The sequence below is a fragment of the Carya illinoinensis genome, chromosome 14, assembly GCF_018687715.1.
Source record: "Carya illinoinensis cultivar Pawnee chromosome 14, C.illinoinensisPawnee_v1, whole genome shotgun sequence".
NCBI lineage: Eukaryota > Viridiplantae > Streptophyta > Magnoliopsida > Fagales > Juglandaceae > Carya > Carya illinoinensis.
Genome location: NC_056765.1, coordinates 24,161,091 through 24,175,086, shown reverse-complemented (window position 1 = coordinate 24,175,086; position 13,996 = coordinate 24,161,091). Strand labels below are relative to the sequence as shown.

At 34.8% G+C, this 13,996-nt stretch overlaps 1 pseudogene; it reads right to left on the bottom strand.

The window, feature by feature from the left end:
* Positions 1-3,715: 3,715 nt before the first annotated feature.
* LOC122294284 lies at positions 3,716-13,694 on the bottom strand (annotated as a pseudogene).
* Between the last annotated feature and the right edge of the window lie 302 nt (positions 13,695-13,996).

The following is a 13,996-nucleotide window of genomic DNA, read 5'->3' as shown; positions in this document are numbered from 1 at the left end:
AAGAATTAGATTCTCCTTTAATATGTTCAATATCAAAATCAAATATACTTAAAATAGCTTGTTATCTAGCAAATATTTGTTCAACAACTAAGTTTTTCACATCTTTAATCAAAATTTTCTTGGCTGATTTATAATCTATTCTAAATAAAAACTTCTAATTAAACAAATCGTCTTGAAATTTGAAAATACATAATACAATAGCTAAAATCTCTTTTTTAATAGTATTATAATTCTTTTGAGCAGGATTCTAACATCCTAAATGAAATCTAATAATTTGTTCAGAGTTATTTGATACTTTTTGTTTCATAATTCCTTCATAACCAAAATCAGAGACATTTGTTTTAACAATTTTAAAAATATGAGGAGATGGAAGTTTTAAGTATGATAATTTCTTAACATAAGCTTTTATATATTTTATAATATTCGTATGCTTTTCTGTCTATGGTAGTGGATTGTTTTTTAATCTTTTAAATAACTGCTTGCATAATGATATGAGAGATTGATAAAAATACTCAACATAATTAAGGCTTCCTAAAAATATTTGTAATTATTGCTTATCTTTTATTTCATCAGAAAATCTATTAGCAAATTCTATTGTTATATTAATTGGTGTGAAAATTCCAAAAGCAATAATCGAAAATGCAAATGGAGAAAGTTTGGATAAGGTCCAATCCGGTCTGAAAATAGCCAGGTTGGTTAGTTTCTCAGGTTCGGATCGGCCGATTCTTAGCCTCAGTTAGGAACAAGTTCTAAATGCACAAATTTTGTACAAGCCTTTTGTTAAAAAATAGATCAAAGACTTGTACAAGACTTTTGTACATTTGAATCTTGTATATATTATTGTTCATTTATGAATTATCCCAATCAGTTATTGAACATGTCTTGAACAATAAAAAAACTATTTTTGGCATATGTTGAGCAATTTAAAATAAAAGATTAATTTGTCTTCTTTCTTTTTTCATCAGTTTAAGGGTTTAACGTCTATATGATGCAATATGTATATGTATATCATACACATAATACTCACTTTTGATTAGTTTGATGTAGGACATACATTAAATTATAAAATTATTTTTATTATAAAGTAGATTTAATGCATTATATAAAATCACATTAATTTATAGGTTTAATTTTGTACAATTTCTTCGTGGCTATAACACTTTTCCCCATATGAGTAAATAAATGCAAGAACCAAATAACTAGAATTGAAAGGGACCGGGTAACTGTTGTCGAAGTTGTAAATAAGTAATTTGCAGTAGATTAATTGTTAGGACCAAAGAACTGAAATCCAAAGGGACCAAATAACTGGAGTGTAAGTTATAATAGAGATATAAGTAATTGCAAGATAAATACAAAATATAAATACAAAATATTATCAATTGTTTATTAAAAATAAAACAACTTATAAAATATTATCAGAGAAATAGGGTTACAAGATAATAGGAAGCAAGAAGGGGAATAGAAGAGATTGAATTCTTAGAAGAGACTCTAAGGCATTCTAAGATATGATCCCTTCCAAAACTAAGTCCCCCTTTATAGACAAGGGAAGAGATTTTACAATTATTTGTAAACAGTACATAACTTGACCATGAAGTAAGAGTACCTAACTTAACTAGGAACTAAACTTAAACTATGATGCAAAGTAATTGGAATCTTGTTAGCAAACTTAGTAGACAAATCAACAGCCTTTTCAGCAGCAGTAATCTTTGCTGCTTTTGGTAATTCAGGAATCAGCGGGCAAATCAGCAGCAATTGCGGGAGAGTAGAATTCGTCTGTTCATGCTGACAAATCAATCATCAAATAACCTTAGGGTGTCTTCTAAATCATGTCTAAACACATTAATGTAGGGATCACTAACAGAAGCTTAAGAGGATGCTTCAGACTCAGTATCATAATTATCATTTTCTTGTAAGAACGTCTTCTATAGATAAATCAGATCTTTGTTCTTCAGAAGATTTTCTAGATTGATAATTTTCTAGATTTATCAACTTTAGTAGAAGTAGTAGGTTGAGCAATTTGTTTATTAGATTTACAAGAAATAGTGGCATGAGTAATTGGATATTCAAGCGAAGTCAGTTGTAAAACAGCTGGAAATTCTTCAATGCTTTTCAAATCTGAAGAAGTTTAAGGAAAGTCTCTAGCAATATTATCAATAACATCTTGTGTGTGAGGATATTTGTTCCACCATTTGATGAACCAATTGCGCATCAATATATCATTGTTCCTACCATAACTCCATTTTAGTAGCCCAGGAACTATGTATTTGTTGCAAAAATGGAGAAAGTATAGGAACTTCTGATTGTGTCGATCTATTTTAAAAACATTAGCAAAACACTTGACAACAACTTGAAGATTATCATGAAAGGGGAAAATCATATTTAAATTTCTTATCAAAATTAACTAAGAATGTGTCATGTATGGGGTTTGAAATAACATGAATTTGAACAAGGCGTTAATGTAAACAAAATAGCAGCAAGCAACATTAGAGTTAGGAAGTTTTTTCGAAATATAGGAATGGGTTCCCAATTTTTCTACAGTAACTAGATTTAATATATAAGCACTATTGTAGATCAGTTTGGTCTTATTAGTCTTATCATAAATGAGTTTGATTACTAGCGATTCTGTTTGTAGAAGAATAGCAGAATAATTTTAGAAATTTTTGGTAGGATTTTCAGAAATCCAATGAAAGCCAAGAGAAAATTAATCAGAAGTAGTTTAAAAGGGATTAGTGTACATGGACCTATTGGGTTCAATGTAAAACAGACTTTGGACATAGAGTTCTTTAACATATTTAGTTTTTTAAGCAGGATAAAAGGGTAGAGACTTAATAGTAACAATAGGTTTAGCATATGGATCATATGGAGTATTAAAAGTAGATGAAAATGAAGCAAGTTTAATAGTAGGAGTAGGAATACTATCAAAAATAGTAAACCTCTTAGCAATATCAAGAGGAGTAGCAAGCTCGTGTTTAACAACTTGTTCTCAGGAATTGGAAGAGTAATAATCTTGCTTTTGTCTTTTTTCTTCCTCATCAATTTTACAAAAATTTACGAGTAAGGAAATCAGGAATAGAATTTTGAGATCTTTTGATATACACTTTCTTAATAGGGTTTTGCAACTCAGCATACTATACAACAAACTACACATGTTTTATTTTTTTATTCCTGTTAAATTAATTGAGTTATTCTGCTCATTATCCATACATTACATACTTGCCAAGACAAAAAGAAGAAAAACAATTAAAAAATATATGATGTGTGTATGTGGAATGCTAAGAAAAATTATTCTTTCTCAATAATATTATAATCACTTCTTCATCCTCACGCCAGGAAATGAAATGACATGCACCAAGAAAAAAACCACCATTTTACCCCTGCAATGTTGAGAGACAGATATGAAAAAGACCAAAGAATGAAAAGAGTCGGCCTACATTTGGTTAGCAAGCATTCTTCAACAAGCATATTTCAACCTATCTCAAATCAATCATTTATAGAATCTACTATTTTTTCAATTTCTCATAAAAAAAATTAAAACTCATTTTAACCTACTTCATACATTCAAACATAAATATCAATCTATTTCATTCAAATATATCTCAATAGAACCCACAAAACATTACTATTCACAGATCAATTTCGATATTTTGATCCAAACGCAGCCATCATAACAAATATTTTTATACTTAGAAAATAAGGAGCATTGTACACTAGAATCTGGCAAAGTCCCATAAATTTCATAACAACCTTTTTAGTATGGACTATGGATGAAATAAACCACTAGCTATATATATACAAGGAGAACTCGAACACAATTATTCTTTAAATCAACAAAATTCAACTTAAAACAATAAGAAACAAGAAAGCAACTGACAACCAACTAAAAACAGGCAATTAGTGGAACTCAAAAAAGCAGAAAAGAAAACCAGCACCAAAAAAACCTTCAAGAAACAGCTCTCGAAAGCTAGTCTGGGGAATAAACAACCAACGCAATTTTCATGCGAAGCAAATTTCCAACTCTAAACATTGTTGGAACCCACATGTTCACGTCAAAGTCAACCCACCCACGCCTTAACTTCCCGCCCAAGTCCTTCAACTCCTCTCTCTTCAGACAGCGATGCAAATCGGGTTTTAGCTCGGCAGTCAAGCTTGTTCGTTCCATCTCCTCCAAAGAGAGAGGTTTCATTGAAGTCATAGAAATATGGGTTCTTCAGTAAGACACAGATGCATCGAAATTGTCGAAGTGGTGAGGGAGTGATGGTGCAGATGTTGGGGTAGGGAGGTGGTGCTAGAAATGGAGTTGGCAATCGAAGAAGTGTAGGGAAACTCCATATCGTAGGTTGGTTGCGAGCTAGCTAGCTTTCCTTGCTTAAAATAATACATGGTTATTATTTGGGATATGACGATAGTGATGAGAAGAAAGGTGGGTGAATTTGAGGCTCTTAAATAACAGTTTCCAGGACACGTAAATGCGATCATCGAAATGTGGAGCTCAATCCACTTTGCAGAGAAAATACCTAGGAGGTTCCTGTGACCGTGTGGGGAAAATTCTTGAACGAGTAGCTCTCTGATGATAGGCCCATGACACACGTAAGTGTACACAGAACTCAAAAAAAAGAGGACAGAGTTTCTGCATTTAATGATCTAAAGGGCCATATCTCATTGGTTTGCTACCATACAAGCACGAGAAAAACAACCATAAAAAAAGTAAGATCTGTACAAACCATACAGTCGTAAACCATACCCAAAAAAAAAAAAAAAAAAGGCAATATCAGTACACACCATACGGCCGTCTTGACTTTTGAGTTTAATTTGGATATTTTATGCTGTAGATATGAAAACAATTTGGCGTGACAACCAAAAAGTAATGAGGAAAGAAAGAGGCAATAGTACTAAAAAATAGACAGAACGAGAGAGAATATCTTGAAATCAAGTTTCAGGGGCATGAATTTGTGAGACTCCCATGATTGCCTATCAATATGAAGTGTAAGTAATTGAGATGTACAGAAAAAACTTACCTTGTTGCTTAGTTAATAAGAGCCAAGTCAATGGACTTTCTAATTTCATTTCACCAAATATATCCACAACCTTAACAGATTTTATATAAATAACATGTTAAAGGAAATACAACTTTTGAATTCATTACACATGAAGTTTATCAATTCTTAGTCTATCTCAGTTAGTTTATCAACATTTTCTTCACTAAGAGCCTTGATGTTTAAAGTGGCATCGGGTGAATTCAGTCTAACCTGATTGCAAAATGAAGCTACCTTCCATCTCAACTAAGCATTGCTTTCGAATTATATACAAGAACTCATTTCTACTTCACAAATATGCATTTTCTTTTCATTTCTCCATTATTTTCAATCCATGGTCATTTTGTTCATCAACTACGAACAAAGACAAGAATACCTTGATGAACAATAGAATAAGACTTACATTGACAACAAGCTACAGCATATCTATATGTTTGAAAGAAAGAGAATGTCACTAAGTTGTATGGTCACTATATACAACCACGGCAGGCATTGAAAGAACTGCAGAATGAGAATGTAAGGAGAAAAAAAAGAAAAAAGAAAAAAAAAAAGGCCTGGTTGTTCTCTTTAAAATTCAAACTGAGCTTGAATATGCAAATGAACAAAAAGGTTGACAAAACGCCAAGATCTACTATAGCATTTACGAATGGCATCAAATCATAGCAACCTTACCTAAGATATGATGCTTTCATAAAATCCGTCCAATATCTTCCATTATCATTCCTCTAAGACTCCTTGCTAACCAAATAGTTGTCTCCCTAGGGGAGACCTTGTCTTTCCCAAGAGGCTTTAAAACAACTGCAAGCTCCGCCAATCTACTTTGCTGGAGCAACTCTGCAGACAACTCTAGTAGCTCTTCAATTGCCTCTGCCCTCTGCCTAAAAGACTTAACATCCAAGGTTTTCTTTGGTGGTGGTTAACATCCAAGGTTTCCTTTGTTGGTGGTCCCTCTTCAGTCACATGAGGGTTGGGCTTTGTTGGCTCCAAGGTATCACATTTTACAACAGAAGGGCCAAGATCTTTTGCATCCTCTTCCTTGAGACCTGATTGATCAGAAACATTTGATTTTAAATTCAAGGTTTTGGAGCCACTTGATGATTTAAGATTTGCAGAAGCAGTCATGTTTCTCATCTCTATGTCGTCCCTCACTACATTTATCAGCTTACCAACATCCAAATTTGGCACCCCCATCTCTACAGTTTCCAATACTGGCTGTTCAGTTGCAACACAGAAACTACTATGCCGAATAACATGTATGATGTCATCAAATGTTGGGGAGAGATGGGTGGCACCTGGTTTTTCAACTGTTGGATTTGGCAAGATGAGAGATGAAACAGGAGGGGTTGTATCAGGCTGCAAATTCTTTTGGCTAGATAAAATGGGAGATGCAATGGAAGTGGTAGTATCTGCAACCGATGATAGATGTTCCCTTACAGTGAACTTGTCATCACCACTGGATGCAGATTTAAGGTTTGATTGGATCATTGTGTCAGGCCTACTACTTGGCCTGCTTAAAAGAGGTATCATCTCTACAAACAAAGATTTCTTCAGAGCTCATGGCTGGGAGTTCTTGAAACACACTTGAACTCACTTTCTCATCAACAGAGGTGGTATTTTGAAGATCAAGTACCTCCCCGGAGGTTCGAACTAAGCACATTACAGGTTTACTATCACGTTCATGGTTTTCCCCAACCATATTATCAGATATCTCGAAATGAGACTGGATAGCCAGTGAGCTGTTGGATGTATAAGATTCTGTCCGGTCTGTAAGAGTGATGTACTCATCATCAGGAAGTATCTGTCCTCTCATGTCTATAAAAGAAGTTGCAGCATCATCACAAAGTTCAAATCCTTGAGCCGACACTGAAGATAAGACAGAATTGCTACTATCTATTTGCATTCCTTTTGAAACTGTGTCTTGAGCCTTCTGAAGCTGTATGACCTGCCTAGAAACATGTGTTAGGCAAATGTTAGGTACTTGAAGAGGAGTCTTTTCAACTTTCTGGGGCATCTCACTTGCACCAAACTTGACATTACTGCTTACTGCATTTGGATCATCAAGACCCACTTGCTTCATCCGTCCTGGAATAGATGATCGTTTGACCACATTAGGAGGAGTTCTTTGCCTTCGCTTAGCAGGAGGTCCATCTTCGACAGCCAGTTTTACAGGACCAGATGGAGGAGTCACATCATGCCTGGGTTTAGTTTTAGGTGAGGATTCGATTACGGGCAACTGCAGAAGAAGATTGAGATATCTCAGTGATCAATAGCTCAATAAACGTAATGAAACTATGATATATAATATGATTCACAGTGGTATACTTGGTGCTTTAAAAGATGTGATCCCTGAATCTGCTTGGCAGAATCAAAGGAAGCTTTTGCTTGTGCAACAGTAGGTGTATCTGCATTAGACTTGAAACCAGAAGCAATAGTACTAGATTTGGGCAGTTTAGGCAATGCTTCTGTGTTTGTTCTTTGGGTCAATGCACCTCCAGCCTTTGTTTGATTGAACCCCATTGGAGAACTATTTTCTCTAACTTTCCCTTCTTTTAAAGCCATGATTATATTTTTAATGCTTTTTGGTTTCCTTAATTCGTTACTCGATATACGTTCATGATGAACAGGTTTCATCACTTCTCTCTCATTCATTTTAACTGCACACAAGTAGAGAAAATTTTCTTCTGCACTAAGCAGGAGCTTCTCAGATCCATCTTCAACATCACTAGAAGCCAAATCAGTGTCACCTTTACTACTAGAGACCATCGCTGGAGTGTTTTTTTCACTTGAAAGTAAACTATCTATGTCACTGCTAGAACTAGTACTGTTTTGGCTTTCAGCCATGGATCTCCCGAGAATTACGAGTGACAGAAATAGACTTCTCTGGGGAGCATTCAGTTGGAGTGAATGATGGACAGTATTGATCAACATGTCACATAAGGTTGCAAATATGGGTTCTTCAAAATCACAGATGCTTGAAGAAGATAAAAAAATCCAAATTGTTACAATGATTGCTGGTTAAATATTTTTTACTCGACACTGAATTTAGAAGAGATGCTTACGCTTGGCCAGTGCTCGGGGTTTTTTCTTAGCATGCTTTTGATTAGTGTTTTCCTGTGTGCACAATGTAAGAAAGATTGTTTATAACCCTTTCACCATTCAATCTCTAACAGGATGTAATAAAGTATATTAAGTTGATTTCATAACCCAATAGTCTCTTTACAGTCATAGATAGATCTCTCTCTCTCTCTCTCTCTCTCTCTCTCTCTCTCTCTCTCTCTCTCTCTCTCATTTTATACATATTAGACTAATACCAATATTTGCAAGAATTATCACCAGGCTTTCTATTTTTATTTTTATTTTTTATAAGTAACAAATTTTATTAATGAGAAATAGGCTAGTGGTGGTGAATTATCACCAGGCTATTTCTTGACCCAACAGCACAATAATGGCTTCTGCCACCCAAATAAGTGAAAGGAAATAAATGTGTAGCATATACATGATTTGAAAAAGGCATACATGTAAGTATATCCTCACTTCATCTCCACCGAAGGCCAATTAAAAAAATGTGATAACCTAATTTATGTATATGTAACGCCCTAATGGAAAACTCAAACCACATAACCTAAACTCCAAAATAACTAGTCAATGATACCATTAGACCCCCATTGGAACATTATAATGAGCAAAAATTTCTCATTTTCAAGCAATGTGAGACGCATACACCACCTACCATCACTTATCATATGGGCTATCGCAATCTCTACCCCTTAAATTCCCGACGTCCTTGTCGGGCCCATCCGTTGTAGGTGGCATGGCTCAAGTCTCACATTTTTTGTGGGAATAGGCTCTGATCCCATTTGTAACGCTCCAATGGAAAGCCCAAACCACATGATTTATACTCTAAAATAAATAATCAATGATACAATTGGAACCCTATTGAAACATTATAAAAAGCAAGAACTTCTTCCTAAATAATACAGGATCTTATACACCACCTACCCTTACTTATCATATGAGGTATCGTAGTATAGGCCACATTTATTGTCTAGACCCGTTGAGAACTCGTTTCAAGAACTTAAATTATATTAAAATCTAGACCTATTGAAGAACCCGTCTAAGAACCCGGATTACAAGGAGGAATGCCATAAAAGTTGTGATTTATCTTTGATAAGTTCAAAAGTTTAATAAAAAACAAGAGGAGTAAACTCAACTCACAATGAAAATTCAATATTATCTGCCTTCACAAATGAGGCTATAAGTGGTTTAAATAAACAATTCCTAAAAATCCTAAGTGAATAGTGCTACAGTAACTTATAAAAACCCTAGTTCAAATAAACCCTTGGACAAAATACAAGGTCTTCCCAAAAACCCTAATTTATAAGAAATAAGACATGTGGGCTAAGCATCCTCAAACCCACTTATTCTAAACTAATAATAAAAATCCTTTAAATAAATTGAAAGCCTTAACAACAACAGCCCCTATCTCTAAGTCATGTCTTCCACAGCTTGTATCAAGTGGATCAAAACTGGTTCTCCTTCCTTCAAGTCCATTTTGAGTGTTGAGCTCTTCCTAGTTTCATCCCAAGTGGATTGCACTAATCCTTGTATTGCTTCATTGATCTTTTTGGCTCTTGATCTTGTAATTGGCCCATCTGGAACTTGCAAAAGATCTTTAATGCTAACTCCACCTTGGTTCCCATCACTTTCCGTAGGTAAAGGAATGGTTTTACAGAGGTAGTAGATCATCAAATTCAAGTATAATAAGGCTAACAAAAGGATATTAAAACTTACAGGGATGGCGAATGACAGGAAGGCAAAGGGCGGATAGAAGATCGATTTATCTTGCTAATTAATCTAGCCATATCCTGAATTAGAGATACAATGCCAACATCAAACATCTAATAACCACAACTACAATTAAGTGAAGTTGTGAAAGTTAGAGCATTAATGATAGCACAAGGATAATTAGTTATAGAAAGCCTCTACAACACGTCACAAGCATATAAGATCATATGTTACCCCATTAAGCATTTCCAAACAAACATTTTGAATAGGTGAATGCATAAAGGCAAATCAATTCGTAATCTAGAGCATTGTTATTCTTAAAAATGCAAAATTTTCAGAAAGCAGAGAAGTGGCGTTACGAGCAAATAAAATTTCCTTTCTCCCTAGAATAAAGGGTGGAGATTTCAATCCCATATGGATGAAAAGTTATATTTGCTTACTAAAAAAATTTATTCCTATTGGGGATATGTATATGCATCTATAAATGAATTTTTGATAAGTATCTATATACAAGAATAAAGCAATGGCCGGATTAAAAGAGGATAGGTCTGCCTAGGATCTATAATTCATCCAGTAAACAGCAGACCAGTATGGTTTGCAAATTACTTGCTTCTGTAAAGGCTTCCAAGACAACATTGAGGAAGAGAGAGGGGGGAAACAGAGAGTGAGAGAGAAAAGGGACAAAGCTGGAGATAGGTCATCACGGTAATTCTGATGGTTTTAGAATCTCGGTAACTAATTAGTCATTCAAGTCATTCTGAAGCACTTGGAAAAAATGTAACAGGAGAGGGGGAAAAAGCAATATAGGTCCCAGTTCAATTTCTCAAAAGCAACTGCACTTGAACTAGGACCAGTAACACAACGATAGAAATCATAACAGAGTTCTGGTTAAAAGTTAGTATAATATCTGAAGAGACATCATAATCTTAATTTTAATAAAATGTTCACAACAAGAAGCGTTACTATAGAAGAACTCATCTTAAGTATAAGGACTTACAAATGCTTTGAAAGTAGGACAATGAGCAGCCATCTCATACATGCAGCACCCTGGTCAACAATTTTATCCATCTAAACCATGGATAAAATAAATATAACAGCATCACAAGTATAGGCTATGAAAACACATACCTAGAGACCAAATATCAGACTTAAATCCATACGGAATATCTGCAAGCAGTTCAGGACACATGTAATTGGGAGTTCCAACCACCTGGACATGAAAAATACAGAACGATTATTAATACCACCAGTAAAAATACAAACTATTAATTCCTTTGCCTTCCTTCTATTATAATGCTGTTGACCAATGCTACAACATCAAAGGTAAACAACCTTGAATTTACAAAATAAGCATCAAGATATGATTTATTGCAAGAATATGTAGGGGAACCTATGGATGACTGTTTATTAGGAGTGTCCTTGAGTTATCATGCAGCAATTCTCAGCTGTTTTCAGGGAAGAATCAGTTAAATTTTTTAAAATTTACAATAAATTGGAAAAATAACTTAATTTTATTTTGTAACCATGTTTTTTTAAGGAAAAAAAAAAGTAGATAATTGAAATTTAGGTAAAATTGTCCCTTTCATTTCTCAACTTGAAAAACAATCATTGAACTCACAGTTTTAATTAGTATGAGATAGGATTAAAAAAAAAAAAGGGAGAAAAGGAGTATTTTGTATAGACATGAGGATAATTATTATTAAGCTATCTATATTCTACTAAATCAGTCTAAATGTGGTAAAGATGATGCAGCTTTGATTACCAAGCCTATCTAGTAGATAAATATGTTCAACATTAAAATGAGGCAGCTTTACCCAGAAGATGGGCTTGGCAATTATAACATTATTTTTTAAATATATACAACGAAGCAATAAGTGAATATTTTACTCCAACACTTGTTTAGTAAGAGTGCAGTTTTGACCATCATGGCGTGGGGGTCAATAATAATCACTGAGTTTCTCAAACAATGTTTTGCATATTTACAAAAAAAAAAAAAAAAAAAAAAAAAAACAATGTTTTGCATACTAAACAAAAGAAATTCCACATAAAGCACATACCAAAGAGGCCAAGTCATCTGCCTTCAAAGTTTTGGCGAGTCCAAAATCACCTACATAAAACCAGACCAACAATGAAAATCATTAAAAATAAATAATAAATAAATCCTAAATCAGTGAGAAATTGATTACAATCATAACCAACATAAATGAACTAACCAAGACGAACATCCTGATCTTTTGTTAGAAAAATGTTGTAACATTGGCAAGAGAGTTAAATTAAATTAGCCATAAGCCTCTCATATAAAACAGAAAGAAAAATGACTTGTTTGAATGCATACTTTTAGATCATGGTGTTGAACGAAATTTGAATGTAGATATTCAACTGCAAGTAGTAGCTGTGTGAACCACTTGCAGAGTTTCTGAGCAATGTCCACAGTTATCAGCATAAGCATTAGTCATAGGCCAAATATATTGAATTTCAATATAAGCACTAAGGAGAAAGGGGAAAAGCCTTTTTAAAGATACGGTAGAGAAAACAAAATACCTCTTCTGGAAAATAAACCCCACAGGACTTTTTCATCAATTCTGCCCTGTTAGAGTATAATATGAACAAAAAAAGTGTGAGAAATTTATGTTTAAATGATTGAATCTAAACCCTCAATTTGAGGTTTGTAATTATTGCAAGGGAAAAGAAGAACTCACATGTCTCCACCTTCACAATATCCCGTGATAATGCAAACATAGCAACCCTACATTTAGAAATTCATAGAGCTCAAATATAGAACGAATATGACAGATGTATAACAAGTTGATAAAATAATTAATAATTCGAGGAAATGCGTACGAAAAGAAGGATCTCCCCTTCTCGACCCACGCCTCCTTAAATTCGACGATGTAAGGATGTTGAATTCGCGCAATTAGAGCCATCTACAAATCCAAATTTCCCCAGAAAAATTGCAAAAAGAAGTAACTATCTGTGCCAGTTTTTAATCAACACTTTCATGCACAAACCTATACATATATGCGCGCGCAGGCGTATGCATCTCAGAATTGAAGCTACCTCTTGATGAGCAGATCTTCTACACCGCTCGGTCTGCCTCGCAAGCCGGATCTTCTTCAAGACGTACCTGGATGTAAGAGATTCATAAATTGAAATCATATGGCACGGGTACAGTCGCGTCACATCACTCAAGAAAAATGTATTGTACATAAATATCTACACAGAACGGTAAGAGAGTCACGCAATGAGCGTTAAAAAAGAGAAGCATTACTTCTTCCGCTCGGTCTTGTGATGAACAAGAATGGCGGCTCCAAAAGCGCCGCGACCGATCTGCTCCATGATCTCGTACTGATCCATTCCGATAAAGTATCGAGTCCACGACTCCCCGGCAAAAAAAAACAAAGATAAAAGGACGAAGCAAAAATAGCGAAATCGTGGCCCCAACGAATCAAATTCCTCCAGACAGCTTTCAACCCATTTTCTTTCCATAGAGCGTGCACAAGGCTCCAAATGCTTCGATCTTGGGATTTCCAACAAAGACTCCTGCTCATCTACGCGTTGAAAAGGCGGGTTTGCAAAAGCAACCGACAAATGGCGATCTCCGAACCGCAGAGGCGAATTGCTCGGAATCCGCAATTGAACTAATCTCCTACTTGAACTGAATCATTTGTTTGGTAGATTCAAACCTTTTCTGCTTCCAGATATATATATATATATATACCTAAGTGCAATCAATTTCAATGGTCTAACTCGAAATAGAAAGTATATAAAGTACGAACACCATTACCACCTAAAAGCTCTGAGAGTCCGAATGATTGCCCCATCGCCGACGCTCACCGCTTAGAGCATCCGCATCGGTCTCGCCAATGTTATATGCAAATTTAAAATAACCAGCATTTTAACCATTTATTATCTGCAATGGCCTAGTTAAACTTCAAAAATGTGACATAAACTGTACAGTAATTGTAAGCTGCTCGCCAACATTGGCGAGCTACTGTACCGAGTCCATGCATTATTTTACTCTTTTTTTTTCACCCGCAACCTCCCATTTCCTTTGGATTCGCACTTTTTGTGTTACTCGTTTCCTGCAGTTGTGTTAATATATCTCGTTTCCTTTTTTTTTTTTTTTCTCTCTATGCTGGAGCTCCGTCGCATGGAATTGTTTTCGTTTTCAGTAATTG